We start from the raw sequence: 16,560 nt of genomic DNA on the forward strand, positions 1-16,560 counted from the left end.
CCAAGTGGTCTGATGCAACTTAATTGGCAAGGTACTTTCTTGCCAAGCTGGGCAGCATAATTGAATAACCAGAAGAACAGGAAGTAGAGTGCTACAGGAAGTTCTGGTTAGCTGGGAAACTTGTAGCCTTGTGTTTGTGTATAGTTTATTTTCTTTCTTTCATTGGATTGGTAATTGTGGTCAAATGTGCAACTTAATCTGACAGTGCCCTAACAGGTATAGTTGTAGAAAAGGAATTAGAAATGTCAGATTGAACAAGATCTAAATGGGTCAGTTCCTGAAGCGCAGGTTTTGCATGTGCTGAGGTAAGATTGAACAAACTCCTAGTTTAACATGTTGGCTAACAGGTAGGCTATAAACCTTTTAACCACATTAACGCTGGTGCCTAGGTCTAGGTTATATGCTTAAACTTTAAAGTATACACTTCGCACACCAGAATTGCACAGTGTAAGAAGATGATCTCCGAGCTCACAATGCATTGAAAAAGGGACATGTAGATCAGCAAGATCAGCAATTTTCGTGGTCAGTATAGTCAAAGCCTCTCTCAAGCAATGGCACAACCATAGCACAGCAAGGAATAGAGAACTACAATCTCAACTCTGGTCATCTGAGAATGCAAAGGCTCACGATTTAATCCCTGGCTCCTACTGGCATCGCGACAATGTGTTCTTGAGCAAGACACTGAAGCCCCGAATGCGCCCAACGGTTGGCACTGCCATGTATGGCACCTGATAGGAATATTTCTACCATATACTTTAAAGGACTGTATTAAAATAAAGACTATGATAAATAAGGAAAAGCTTCGATAACAGAGAGCTTGGAGCTCCGGAACACCGGAACTGTATAAATACTTTTAGAAAGTAATCTAATTACAATAAAATACTCTTCACTGGAACAGAAGCAGAAGGCTTGTAACTTTACAGAAATGGTTATAAAAACCTTTTGAACTATAATGAGTAAAAGTCAGAGTATAACAGAGTTAACCAAAATACCTTAGAATTAATTGACCCACACAAGGAAGACAACTTCAGATAAGCAGAGCTAGAAGGAGGTTCAATCAGATATATTTACCGGGAGAGAATAAGGCATGTAATCCGGACAGCGTTTCCACAAGGATCTCTGCCCATGTTCCAATTGAACATGGTTAATATAGCATACCGTAATCAATACACCGGAAAATGTGTTTGAACAACAAGGTCAAAAAACATATTTGTTTACAAATGGACAGATAATGCAAGACGTCACGAATATTGCATACAGGAACTATCTCACGGGGCAGAGATAGTCCGGACATGCAATATCAGTTAGTGGAACCGGGGGACAGGGCATAACGTCATAGAGTGCACTTTACCAGTCGGCTAGAGCGAATACTAACTTCAAGGGCAAAAACACAGAGGCTGGGTGTTATGGCAAACGGAAACAAAACAATTATTATCTACCAACGCTAGCTAGGGGAGCGGTGTTACTATCTAAACTCTGGCGGGGCCAGAACCATACTATTTTACAGTCAGTGGGACAGCCTGACATCAAATGTCAGTCACAGGGCAATACATAATCCATAATTCGGCAAGACCATAGGAGACACTGGGCTAGATTTTGAAGGTGCGTTTTACCTATTACAGTAATATGAGCTGGGGGCGTGAGGTATGTCATATTGCAATTTTAAGCATGTTAAGAAGCGCTTTCGACACCCCGTGGAGTGCGCAAAACGGCCTTGAATTAGTCATGGGAGTGTTTAAGGTGTGTTTGAGAGTTACCCAATCAACATGTCCGTACTATTTTCTTTACCAGTCAGCTGATGTCACATACGGAATGCGCACTTTGGGGATCGTTATTATTACATTTCTTCAGGCTGGCACCATAGAAGACATGACATATGACTTTGTCACATTTGGGTTAATTATTCCTATTGCACTGCATGCTGTCACCTTTATGCCTCAAAATAAGTTGTTTCTATTGAGAAACACCAGTAAAATTATATTTTAATTTAAATTATAATTATATTATATTTGAAAAGAGTAATGAGTTGAATGCGTGGTGCGTATGCCCGTGATGGTATGGTCTTCGCTCGTAGCATTTTATTGAAGAAGACTTGGATCGAGTGTGATACAGCGTATGAAAGCAAACCTCTCAAGGATTATGGAGATGTTTTTATTTATTTTTAAGGTTGAGAAATGAAATAATTATGGTCGTTTCTAATCTCAACCTTTCAAAAAGAATGAATGCGTCTTTTGCTGGCTGTTGCCATGTCTCATAGAAACAAGTAAATAGGTCTATAAAAATAATCCCAAAATAAGCGCATATAACAGGGGTCTGTAACCTATTTTAAATGAAGTGCCATGTTTTTATTTTCTAGATAGTGAGTCTGCTATATCCAGATTAATTTTAATGACACCACATTAAAATAAAAAACATATTTTGATTGTCCACAAATATAAAGTCCTTCCATCTTTTTAAATATTTTCTTGCACATTGTTATAATGATCATTATATATCCGCCTGCAGTCAGAGTTCATAGTTTTAATGAATGAATGTGATTCATTGTGAGCTGGTAGATCTGCTATTTTCAAAAGTAACATTTTAATTACATTTTTGTATTAGCCGTCCTTAAGTTGGGCAAATGCATTCATCTGGGGATCCTTGACATGGGAATGTGCTGTGTGAGGATCACTGGTTTAAACAACATTAGGAGAAACCTTTAGAAACAAGAAAAGCAACCACAACTACCAATATTTACAAGCAACTTTACAGAAAAAGAAGCCGCTTATAATAAACAGACTTGGCAACACTCCAGCAGCGTCCCAGAGCCGCTCAAGTGTAAAATCAAACAGTGCTTTAAATTCTTTTTGCGTTTATGAGGTGCCTAGACCCACGTCTAATCGTTATGCGCAGGTCAAGGGGCTTAATAGCAAATTTGCGCAAAGCGAAAATAATTAACATATGGACACTCCCACAATGCTAAAATATTCAGCAACGTCGTATTCCATATGTGTGTGCGTTCAACACGGGACGATAAGGCTTTCATAATACGATTGTGCGCAGAGCGAGGCCAATTTATGTATTACCACATGGTAAAACGCACCTTCAAAATCCAGAGTCATAGATCACATGAAAACCGTCATCCACCAAAAGCGTGCGTATATGCGTGTGTGCGTATACAGTGTGTGTGTGTGTGTGTGCGTGCGTGCTTCATCGTATTTATTATTATTATTATTATTATTAATATGCAGGTACAGATGCATGCAGGTACAGATGGACAAACCAGGCAGTGCCAGTGGCTACGGATCCAAGTAGGAAAAGAGATAAAATAATAATAATAATAAATACAATTAAGTATAAATATAAATATAAATACGATGAATTATTATTAATAATAATAATGATACATATGATGAAGTATAAATATAAATAATAATAATAATAATAATAATAATAATAATAATAATAATAATAATAATAATATTAAATACAATGAAGTATAAATATTAATAATAATAATAAATACGATGAAGCACGCACGCACGCACACACACACACACACACACACACACACACACACTGTATACGCACGCACACACACACACACACACTGTATACATACACAATATAGGCTAAAAAAAGAACATTTAAAATAAAAAGGTTTGCCATTTGCAAGATTCGAACCCGCTCCTAAACGGGGCCTTGACTATAGGGGTGAGAGCGCTGACCGTTACACTAGCAGAGGAGTACATTAATTTAGAGATTTGTACTACTAGGAGAAATAACCTGCACCGCGGCAGGCAAAAAAAATAAACAAAGTCAAACTATTGGGTACAGGTCTTTTTTCCGACATACCAGGAGTCCGACAACCAATAGTCCGACAGCCAATATTCCGACACGTTATTCTTCCGACAATCCAATATTCCGACCAAAGAAAATTCCCCCTTTTCACTCCAACAATCCGAAATAACATTACCCCGACAAAGGTTTTAGCAATGGTCCGAAAATCATAGATCAGACAAGCCAATACCCCGACACGGAAGACAGACAGACAAGCCAATACCCCGACACGGAAGACAGACAGACAGCGCAACGCCGTTTCTACTGTTATGTCAGAAAGGCACACGGCGCTTGAGAGAGAGAGAGCGAGAGAGGGAGAGATTCGCAAATAGCGAAAATAGCTGGTCTGCAAGCTCAACTGTTTGCCTATCCCGCGATGCTTTGAGTGAGAGAGAGAGCTAGAGAGACGTCCGTATATTTTATTTTTCTGTATCCTTTATTTGTCTGAGAATTCCCCTACTGTGCTCTCTCTCTGACTCTCTCTCAATCTCTATCTTTCTTTCTCTCTCTCTCTGTCGCGCTCTCTCTCTTCTCTCTCTCTCTCTCTCTCTCTCTCTCTCTCTCTCTCTCTCTCTCTCTCTCACACACACCGTGTGTGTGTGTGTGTGTGTGTGTGTGTGTGTGTGTGTGTGTGTGGGTGTCGCATGCGTGCGAACTTCGAGACGAGTTGTATGACCACCTGACAGTGCAGGTGCATTACATTGTATTTTGATTTGAAATAAATGATGAATATAGATGTATGTCTAGGCCTACTGTTGCTTGCTTGTGTGTGTGTGTGTGTGTGTGTGTGTGTGTGTGTGTGTGTGTGTGTGTGTTTTTAGACAATAGACATAGACAATAGACCATTAGCACTAATAGCACTTGATTTAACTATGAAAGAAATTAAGACGATGAAGGATATCGTCAAGGGGTTGGAAATGATTGACACACTTTGTTATTAATATAGACGGGTCAAAATGGGTACGCCCTGGATGAAATGTATGTTTCACTGAATGAAATTAAAAATCGGGTCCTACTAATTAACCCTAAAAATCTATAGACCTACCCTATATCTATAGAGAACTGTAGGCTATAGTTAATACTTTGTAAAATATTAATATTATATATATATATATATTAGATAATATAATAATAATAATAAATTATTATTTAAAAATATTCTTTCAAATGTAGGCTACACCTGAAGTAGATTGTAGACCTATACCTAAACAAAAAAACTTGTTCATTATTTAAAAGGTGATTAAACCTGTTTTTCTGTTTATAATCTAAACACTGATACATTTAGCTATACAAATAAGTCTTCAGAACCTAGTTAGACCTACAAACCTAGTTTGTACTAGAGCTGTCAGAACGAATTCCATATTGAATTATTCATTATATTTTATATTTTAATTTTGTTTTGCATTCTGATAAAATAGAGAAACAATTGCTGTATAGGCCTATAGCCTGAATTTCTGGTGGTTTGGAGTCTGGAGTTCGTTCATTGATTGATTGATTGATTGGTTATGATTTATTAACAGTTTGCAGGATATGCACCTCTCGTCACACCGCACTGAAACACAACCAGACCGCGTGCAGTTTATTCACATCGGAACTCTCGTCACACCGCACTGAAACACAACCAGACCGCGTGCAGTTTATTCACATCGGAACTCAGTTATGGCTTACATACAGTCAGGAACTCGAGGTGGGAAGATCTTGATTCATGACGGCTTCAGATTTCAAAGAAATAAACATAGAGGAGATAAACTTTATTGGCGTTGTTGGCGTAAAACATGCAACGTATTTCTACAGACTAATTATTTCAACGTGGACGCAAGGCATCCCGTTATACATCTCCTGACACCGCCGCCCCAACACGACCACGGACCAGAGAATGATGTGATCGATGCAACAGAGTTTAGGGACACACTGAATGAGTTGATCACGGCAGACCCAACCAAACCAATTCGTCGTGTCTATGATGAAGCTGTGAAGGCTTCCAGGAGGGCTAGGCCAGGTTTAGCTGTACCTGAGTTTCACAAGGTTTCCACCAACATGAGACGAACGAGATGCAGCGTTTTACCGCTTATTCCCACCGTGGTTGACGACGTGCACATAGCAGGCCGTTGGGCGCAGACCTGGGGAAACGAACTTTTTCTATCCCTACATGACAGAGATTGGGAATTTGTTGTATTCGCCACGGACCGAAATTACAGACTCCTCAGCCGGTAATTATATTAACTCTCAATACCTTTAATTGTGTTATGATACTCTTACTATAATGTAAATTTTACATTGAATTACAATCTTACTGTCTTCACAGATGCACTGAGATTTACATCGATGGAACCTTCAAAAGCTGTCCAGCTCCCTACATTCAGTTTTTGACAATTCATGGAAGGTAATTAATATATTCTTTTACATGTTGCTTTTAAGGAACAGTTAGTGCATTCATTGTCTAAATGTTTTGTCCAAATTAATGTGCTCCATTATGTTACTGTGATGAGTCACAGTAACATAATGGAGCACATGCATTATTGAATTAATTAATTAATGGAGCACATTCATTAATTTTGATGTGGAACACTATATTGTTATTTTTGAGGGGGCACTATAGCCCCTCCCAGAACCATCTAATAGAACAGTTGATATTGAGGGGGCAGAAAACAGCCCGGTCACGTGGTTCATGTACTTGCGCGAGCCCATAGACTCCAATGCATTAAACTTTGATGTCCCCGCCTTCAATTAGGGACAAACCAATAACAGTCTATGTAGAAGAGCCGCCATTGGACTGGTCCCATGAAGTGAATGGATTTCTAACTCTGTTTATACTGGCCCCTCCTATATATACACAGGTTTAATGTTTGTCTTTAGTTCAATGTTTGTTTTGTAAACACCTTTGACAATGAAGGGAAAATTTACATCATAATGTGTCATTTACGTCATATTGTCTTTATATTGCTAATGGGGTTTAATGTTTGTGTTTGCACCGTTTGTTTACATGACCATAATCAACATGAGTTAGACTTTAATATAGTAGCGCCACTCACTTCACACAGCAGGTGTGATTTATTTAATTGTATACAGCTATTGGATTGTTAAATCTGGAGTTGTGATATAGGCCATTAATATGCTACAGAATAAACACTAACCAGGGCTAGGCTATACATAAGCCTTGCCAAAGTTAGTAAAGTGTGACTATAGAGTAGTAGACCACTAATACATGTTTGTGTTTTATAAGGCAATACCTTACAGAGAGAGGAAAAACGACATGAATTCATTGTTATTATATATATATATATTATTTTTAAAGGTACATGAACCGAGTCTTGCCATTCGTCATGTGCCTGACGAGGACAAAGGAGGTGGGAGTATACCGGCAGATTCTGCAACACGTCAAATCAAAGGTGTTGGAAATCACTGGCAATCAATGGAGACCTACAAGGGTGATCACTGACTTTGAGGCTTCAATGCTGATGGCCTTGGAGACAGAGCTCAGGCGCACCCAAAGATCTGCCTGTTACTTCCATTTCTGCCAGTCTTTGTGGAGGCGGGTACAGAGGTTGGGCCTGGCCGCTCAGTACCACCAACAACCGCCCCTACGGAAGTGCATCCGGAAGATCATGGCCATTGGGTATGTATAGTGGATTAACAGAATATATAAATCTATCCTTTTCCTTGTTTTAACAGTATAGTTCAAATGTAATAACTACTTTTTATTAATCCTATGTATTTCAGGTACCTACCCCCCGATAATGTGGACGACGCCTTCGAGGGGCTGTCCCGCGCGGTGTCGACAAGACGCCTCGTGAGAAGATACGCTGCACTAGACCCCTTCATTGACTATGTCCGTAGGAATTACATCCGGGACGGTTGTCTCTTCCCCATCCCCTTGTGGAACGTGTTCGAGCGGGACATCAGCAACCGCACAAACAACAACGTCGAATGTAATAACAGATTTTTGTTTTAATTAATACAATTTAAGACATTCACTTCACTAAGATGTCATAACAGTGCATTTTCTATACATACCCAACCGGTTCTAATATCATTTTTTTGGACTTTAGCATTTCATCACAGGTGGAATCGTGTGCTGGAGCGGCGGCACCCAAATTTGTGGGTTTTCATAACGTACCTTAAAGACGAGCAGCGTAAAACGGAAGACTCCGTTAGTGCTGCCCGCCGTGGGGAACCCGGTCCAAAACGACGCTTGAAGTGGCGTCGTTTGGAGACGCAGATCAAACGGCTCAAACATGAGCTCAGCCGGGGACAACGCACCCTGCAAGAGTACTGGAACGCAATGCGCCATGTGATACAGAACTTCACATGAGGTGAGGCAATGTAAACAAGAAATATTACATATTCATATTTGTCAGGTGAAACCAACGCTGTCTTAGTTGTGCATAATTTCCTCCTCTATAGTTAGCTGATACCATTTGGTGGTGTGATCAGGCTCTCCGCTCCGCCTGGTTGCAGAGTGTGGTCTGGGCATTGCAGACGCTTATGATGCAGCCAATCATAACTAAGTCGCTACTACACAATTGTCTGGCGACGTTTAGGCGACTCCAATTGATGAATAGGTCGCTTACGTTTCATGAGCTATTGTTAGTCGAAAAGAATAAGAAAAGAGTACCTTATATAAAGAGTTGAACTGGACTTTGATTCCAATGCTTATTTTATTTTATTTTACAGGTGGCTCATCAGGACCGCCGGCTGCTCAACGATGACAACCGTCCTGTGTAATTTTGATTTTATTTTTATACTTTATATGTGTTACAATTTACTATAGGTATTTAGCAGAAGCTCTTAATCCAGAGTGATACGACACAATGTGTCTTTGTTTTATTTCATCCAGAGTGATACGACACAATGTGTCTTTGTTTTATTTCATCCAGAGTGATACGACACAATGTGTCTTTGTTTTATTTCATCCAGAGTGATACGACACAATGTGTCTTTGTTATATTTCATCCAGACTCCAGAGTGATACGACACAATGTGTCTTTGTTTTATTTCATCCAGACTCCAGAGTGATACGACACAATGTGTCTTTGTTTTATTTCATCCAGACTCCAGAGTGATACGACACAATGTGTCTTTGTTTTATTTCATCCAGTGATTAACGACACAATGTGTCTTTGTTTTATTTAATCCAGAGTGATACGACACAATGTGTCTTTGTTATATTTCATCCAGTGATTAACGACACAATGTGTCTTTGTTTTATTTAATCCAGAGTGATACGACACAATGTGTCTTTGTTATATTTCATCCAGTGATTAACGACACAATGTGTCTTTGTTTTATTTAATCCAGAGTGATACGACACAATGTGTCTTTGTTATATTTCATCCAGTGATTAACGACACAATGTGTCTTTGTTTTATTTAATCCAGAGTGATACGACACAATGTGTCTTTGTTATATTTCATCCAGTGATTAACGACACAATGTGTCTTTGTTTTATTTAATCCAGAGTGATACGACACAATGTGTCTTTGTTATATTTCATCCAGTGATTAACGACACAATGTGTCTTTGTTTTATTTAATCCAGAGTGATACGACACAATGTGTCTTTGTTATATTTCATCCAGTGATTAACGACACAATGTGTCTTTGTTTTATTTAATCCAGAGTGATACGACACAATGTGTCTTTGTTTTATTTCATCCAGACTCCAGAGTGATACGACACAATGTGTCTTTGTTTTATTTCATCCAGACTCCAGAGTGATACGACACAATGTGTCTTTGTTTTATTTCATCCAGACTCCAGAGTGATACGACACAATGTGTCTTTGTTTTATTTCATCCAGACTCCAGAGTGATACGACACAATGTGTCTTTGTTTTATTTCATCCAGTGATTAACGACACAATGTGTCTTTGTTTTATTTAATCCAGAGTGATACGACACAATGTGTCTTTGTTATATTTCATCCAGTGATTAACGACACAATGTGTCTTTGTTTTATTTAATCCAGAGTGATACGACACAATGTGTCTTTGTTATATTTCATCCAGTGATTAACGACACAATGTGTCTTTGTTTTATTTAATCCAGAGTGATACGACACAATGTGTCTTTGTTATATTTCATCCAGTGATTAACGACACAATGTGTCTTTGTTTTATTTAATCCAGAGTGATACGACACAATGTGTCTTTGTTATATTTCATCCAGTGATTAACGACACAATGTGTCTTTGTTTTATTTAATCCAGAGTGATACGACACAATGTGTCTTTGTTATATTTCATCCAGTGATTAACGACACAATGTGTCTTTGTTTTATTTAATCCAGAGTGATACGACACAATGTGTCTTTGTTATATTTCATCCAGTGATTAACGACACAATGTGTCTTTGTTTTATTTAATCCAGAGTGATACGACACAATGTGTCTTTGTTATATTTCATCCAGTGATTAACGACACAATGTGTCTTTGTTTTATTTAATCCAGAGTGATACGACACAATGTGTCTTTGTTATATTTCATCCAGTGATTAACGACACAATGTGTCTTTGTTTTATTTAATCCAGAGTGATACGACACAATGTGTCTTTGTTATATTTCATCCAGTGATTAACGACACAATGTGTCTTTGTTTTATTTAATCCAGAGTGATACGACACAATGTGTCTTTGTTATATTTCATCCAGTGATTAACGACACAATGTGTCTTTGTTTTATTTAATCCAGAGTGATACGACACAATGTGTCTTTGTTATATTTCATCCAGTGATTAACGACACAATGTGTCTTTGTTTTATTTAATCCAGAGTGATACGACACAATGTGTCTTTGTTATATTTCATCCAGTGATTAACGACACAATGTGTCTTTGTTTTATTTAATCCAGAGTGATACGACACAATGTGTCTTTGTTATATTTCATCCAGTGATTAACGACACAATGTGTCTTTGTTTTATTTAATCCAGAGTGATACGACACAATGTGTCTTTGTTATATTTCATCCAGTGATTAACGACACAATGTGTCTTTGTTTTATTTAATCCAGAGTGATACGACACAATGTGTCTTTGTTATATTTCATCCAGTGATTAACGACACAATGTGTCTTTGTTTTATTTAATCCAGAGTGATACGACACAATGTGTCTTTGTTATATTTCATCCAGTGATTAACGACACAATGTGTCTTTGTTTTATTTAATCCAGAGTGATACGACACAATGTGTCTTTGTTTTATTTCATCCAGACTCCAGAGTGATACGACACAATGTGTCTTTGTTTTATTTCATCCAGACTCCAGAGTGATACGACACAATGTGTCTTTGTTTTATTTCATCCAGACTCCAGAGTGATACGACACAATGTGTCTTTGTTTTATTTCATCCAGACTCCAGAGTGATACGACACAATGTGTCTTTGTTTTATTTCATCCAGTGATTAACGACACAATGTGTCTTTGTTTTATTTAATCCAGAGTGATACGACACAATGTGTCTTTGTTATATTTCATCCAGTGATTAACGACACAATGTGTCTTTGTTTTATTTAATCCAGAGTGATACGACACAATGTGTCTTTGTTATATTTCATCCAGTGATTAACGACACAATGTGTCTTTGTTTTATTTAATCCAGAGTGATACGACACAATGTGTCTTTGTTATATTTCATCCAGTGATTAACGACACAATGTGTCTTTGTTTTATTTAATCCAGAGTGATACGACACAATGTGTCTTTGTTATATTTCATCCAGTGATTAACGACACAATGTGTCTTTGTTTTATTTAATCCAGAGTGATACGACACAATGTGTCTTTGTTATATTTCATCCAGTGATTAACGACACAATGTGTCTTTGTTTTATTTAATCCAGAGTGATACGACACAATGTGTCTTTGTTATATTTCATCCAGTGATTAACGACACAATGTGTCTTTGTTTTATTTAATCCAGAGTGATACGACACAATGTGTCTTTGTTTTATTTCATCCAGACTCCAGAGTGATACGACACAATGTGTCTTTGTTTTATTTCATCCAGACTCCAGAGTGATACGACACAATGTGTTTTAGTTTTTATTTATTAAAAGGCTATTTCGCTTAAACCTGAGTGATTTTAGACAAGACATTGTCTTTGTTTTTTTTGTTGAAATGTTGCATGGTTCTTGGCCTGTTTGTTATTAAAAATAATTTTGTGTTCATATTGGAATTAGCCTATGTGATTTTCTTTGCTTAATGTAAGTGTTAAATAGCTGTTTATTTATGATACAAATTTTGATTGTTCAATAATATGTTTCTACAGGTCTCCATGCATTTTTGGGGGGGATACCATTTTAATACCATTCTCAATATCAACTCTCAATTATTATAATCAATACAATAGTAGCCTAAGGCTATGGTTTTTAGTTTTTAGTGAGAAGCTCCGTGTTGCCAAATAGCCAGACTGTGAGTGAAATAAGCGACCAGGTCTATATGAAAACCAATCCAAAAGAAGCAACCAGTTTCACTACTTGAGCCCTATTACATCAACTATTTCTATAAAGAATCATGAAAGCAACCCAAAATAAGCAACTACACTTAAAAAAAGCCCAAACTATAAAGCAACAGGCAACTATGAATATTATGCTATACAGGAAAACTAGCCCTAAGTCGCTTATAATAAGCAGAACTGGCAACACCGCAAATCAGCGCTGCTGGCTGCTTTCTGAAGATTTTCATCGGGGAAAATAATGTTTCGTCACAGACGGGTTTTGTGCTGATTAAAAAATGCTAGACTGACATGTTGCAATCTGACAGTGTGTGTGTTACAAACAGGTTACACACAGAATAAAGATTAAGCCTAAATTGGTTCATTTTTGTTTATTAAGGAGAATGTAGGCCTACTAGATTTTAATTTTCATTCAGAGGGGTATTTTATATGGCCTATCATCAGTGAAACATATCCTACATTTCATCCGAAACGTCCATAATCATCTCGACTAGTGTGTCAATCATTGCCATTTGCCAACCCCTTAACAACCTTCATCGTCTTTATTTCTTTCATAGTTAAATAGTCTTTATTTCTTTCATAGCTAAGTAGTCTTTATTTCTTTCATAGTTAAATCAAGTGCTATAAGTGGTCTATTGTCTAAAACACACACACACACACACACACACACACACACACACACACACACACACACACACACACACACACACACACACACACACACACACACCACGGCGCTGGCACACACGCTGCATCGCGGGATGCAAGTTGAGCTTGCGGATCAGCTATTTTCGCTTTATCTAGCTGGCTACTGCATGTTTCCCGTGTCGGACTATTGTCCTGTCTAACCTATGATTTTCGGAATATTGCTAGAACTTCTGTCGGGTAATGTACATGTCTAACCATTGGAGTAAAAAGCCGGAAGGGGTGACAATGGTCCGACACATGTCGGACTATTGCCTGTCGGATTTTTGGGGTGTCGGAAAAGCGTGCGCACCCCAAACTATTACGCCTATTACTCCTATTACGCTGCGACGTATTTAAAAATAAGCCATGGCGTAAAAGAATACGTCGCGACGAGTCTTCACGCCGCAACTTATTCTTAACGCTGTGGCGAATTATTGTTTACGCTGCGACATATTGAAGAATATGCCATGGCGTAAAACAATACGTCGCAACGATTCAACAATAGGTCGCAACGATTCGTCACCGCCATGAAATGATCTCGTCCCACCTGCCAGAAGTACTGATGTTTTTCACTCCCTTATTGGACTACTAATGTAGACCTGCTGTATACAGACCATATATATGTATATAAGACCACGTGCCACTGCCTAATATCTCCCTTGACCAAGCCGGGATTCCCCATTGGATGAGAGGAAGATGTTTGTTTTCCCCCATGGGCTAGAGAACTGTAATTCAGACTAGATTGAAACTGGGAAATGAAAGCTGAGTAGAGCTCATCAGATGGCCTCATTTTAGAGAAATGTAAGAAAATCCGCCCCAAATACCAATGAGGCACACTTTATATCGCCACTTTTACAGCTCACAAGACTGACATAAACTCTAAAATATTTTTTGTTTTTCTCTAGATCTTTGAAAGTAGATGTATGATGATTAACATGGAGATATAGCCTCCTCCGTGCATTTTCTTTTATGGCTCACAAGGGGTGAGGGGAATAGCATTGACGCACCCTCACAGTCAAGTGTTTCAGACGCACGCACGCACGCACGCACGCACGCACTCTCGCACTCTCACACTCTCACTCACACACACACACACACACACACACACACACACACACACACACACACACACACACACACACACACACACGGTTCCATTTGCACAGAAATGGTTACATTAAACATGAAGAATTTTGCAGTGCCGGAAAGGTGACACTTGTGCTCGTAATGTCGCGCCGTCAGTTCAGGAATGGGCCTCATCACTGTGTGACTCCTGAGGGTCACAAATGTGACATTTATCACATCGGTGTCATTGGGACCGTCATGGTCATTTACTCATTTTAAGACAAAGCGTAGCTTCAAGCTAGATTTAAAGGCCTTTTCAAATGGGGAGCGTGTGACGCAGATGCCTGGATCAACGACAGGTCTGCTCATGAGGGGTGCGACTCCCGTTGCGTTAAAAAAAAGAGATCAACACAATCCAGGTCTATAGTCAGTCGCAGGAGTGTGCACGAAACGAGCACGCTCAACTTCTCTGCGTGTACACAAAAAAACGAATTCGCAGGCGAATTACGAATTACCAGGTGTGTCATTCGCTGCCCGTCTGAAAAGGCCTTAAGTACGAAATGTCATGTGAACTCATCTACAGTACCTGGAGTTACATAAGGAAGCAGTCGGAACACACACACGCACACACACAGGTGCGTGCACACACACACACGCACACAAACACATCAACACACGCATGCACGCACACACGCACAAACATAGTGCAAGCATCTGTAGACACACATGCAAAAGCACTTTTTTTCAGCAGCCTTCTGCATTTTTACAGCCATCCCTCACGTCCATCTGACACTGTATATTAAATGTCAAGTAAATTATCAGCAACAATCAGGCCAACAGGCTGGTTTGCGCAGTTCATTTCTTTGCATATACACATAACCTGTAACACATGAGTTAAATGAACAGGTTTATCTCCATGTCACAAGGGGATAAACCTGGAATTAACTACTGCCTAAAGTGCCTAACCGGAAGTGCAAGAAGTAGGCTGTAGTAGGCTACTTTCTGCACTTCTGGTTGTGGTTCATTAATTGTGAGATGGAGATTCTATTTAAAAATGATGTGACATTTTGGAAAGTTTTATAGATTTCTATAGACTTTTTCTTTCAAATGTTTTTGAACATTTTGGAAACTGTTCACATGTGCTGACTTGCTCAAAATATCTCTCACTCACATTTTGTACTCACACTACAAGTATCAATACCACAATGTAGAAATTAATTATGTAAATGCCCTGTATGTTTTGTAATAATAATAAACATAAACAAAGTAACTTGTATCTAGTTTAGTTTTCAAATAATTGTTGTGGAGTACAACATTTGCCTCTGAGATGTAGTGGATTAGACGTAAAAGTATTGCAAATTGGAAATACTCCAGTAAAGTAAGTAACTCCAAATTGTACTTAAGTTAAGTACAGTACTTGAGTACAAGTACTTATAGTTACTTTCCACCACTGGCATGATGCTTATCTCTTGTCTCTGACAAGAAGACCACCCAATGTATTGCCTGAAGATGCAATGTGTGTAATGTTGTGAAATGAGTGAAACTCACTTTGGAGTGCATTTGAATAATGTAAATTGCATTAGGGGTGGGGTGGTTCAGCTTGTGCAGCAAGATAATGCAGTTTAGGAAGATTTATTAATTAGAAGGGGAATGAAGCTACGTGAAAGCCCTGATTTAACTTCACATATTCTAACTTTCAAAGACAACCTTAAATAACTGTATGCCAGCTAATTTGGGAGCGTACCTACAGTATGTTCCCCAGGTTCTATGTTCCCCACCATGCAAAAAAGGTTATTTGTTCCCCACTTAGAATAAACGTAAACCAGAAACCTAACCTAGTAATTTTAGTAATTCTAGTAAGACTAAAAGTATTTTATTAACTTAGTCTTAGTGTTACTTTTAGTAGCAAATTCTGATTTAAGCTCAGTCTTTGAACAATCCATTGAACTTTAGGCCTGCCTATAGGCTACTTAAACTATCTAGTCTTAGCCAACTAAAAATGAACACTGGCATAAAATAAACTAAAACATAATTGCTCAGACTCTTCAACAAAGATGGCAAAAACAAACATTCTTTGTTCTGTACTATACATACAATTGTATACCGGTAGTACAAAACACTAAAGTTCTTAAACCAGAAACCTAACGCTTACCCTAAACCCTATAGGTAAGTGGGGATGATAGAACCTGGGGAACATAGAACCTGGGGAACATAGGGATGACCCCGCTAATTTTAGCAAGGTAAAAAAGATGTCAACCTCACATTATGAAAAAGGCCTGGAGAAATGCATACTACTATAACAACAGGTCACTGCACTCTGACACATTCAACTAGCTGCAGTGCCGTATCCAGGGAATAATCAGCAGGGGGGCATTCATATTTCTAAGGGGGGCAGTTGATTTTTCAAGTTCACATCCATATATAGCAATTAAGCTCTCACATAGGCCTATACAATAAAACAACACAAAAGGCTTGGAGAAGGGCTACAAGTATAGGTTCCAATTATACACCAAAACAAATGATATAACCTAATTATTGTAG

Source organism: Protomyctophum bolini (genome assembly GCF_963924005.1).
Source record: "Protomyctophum bolini genome assembly, chromosome: 17".
Taxonomy (NCBI): Eukaryota; Metazoa; Chordata; class Actinopteri; order Myctophiformes; family Myctophidae; genus Protomyctophum; species Protomyctophum bolini.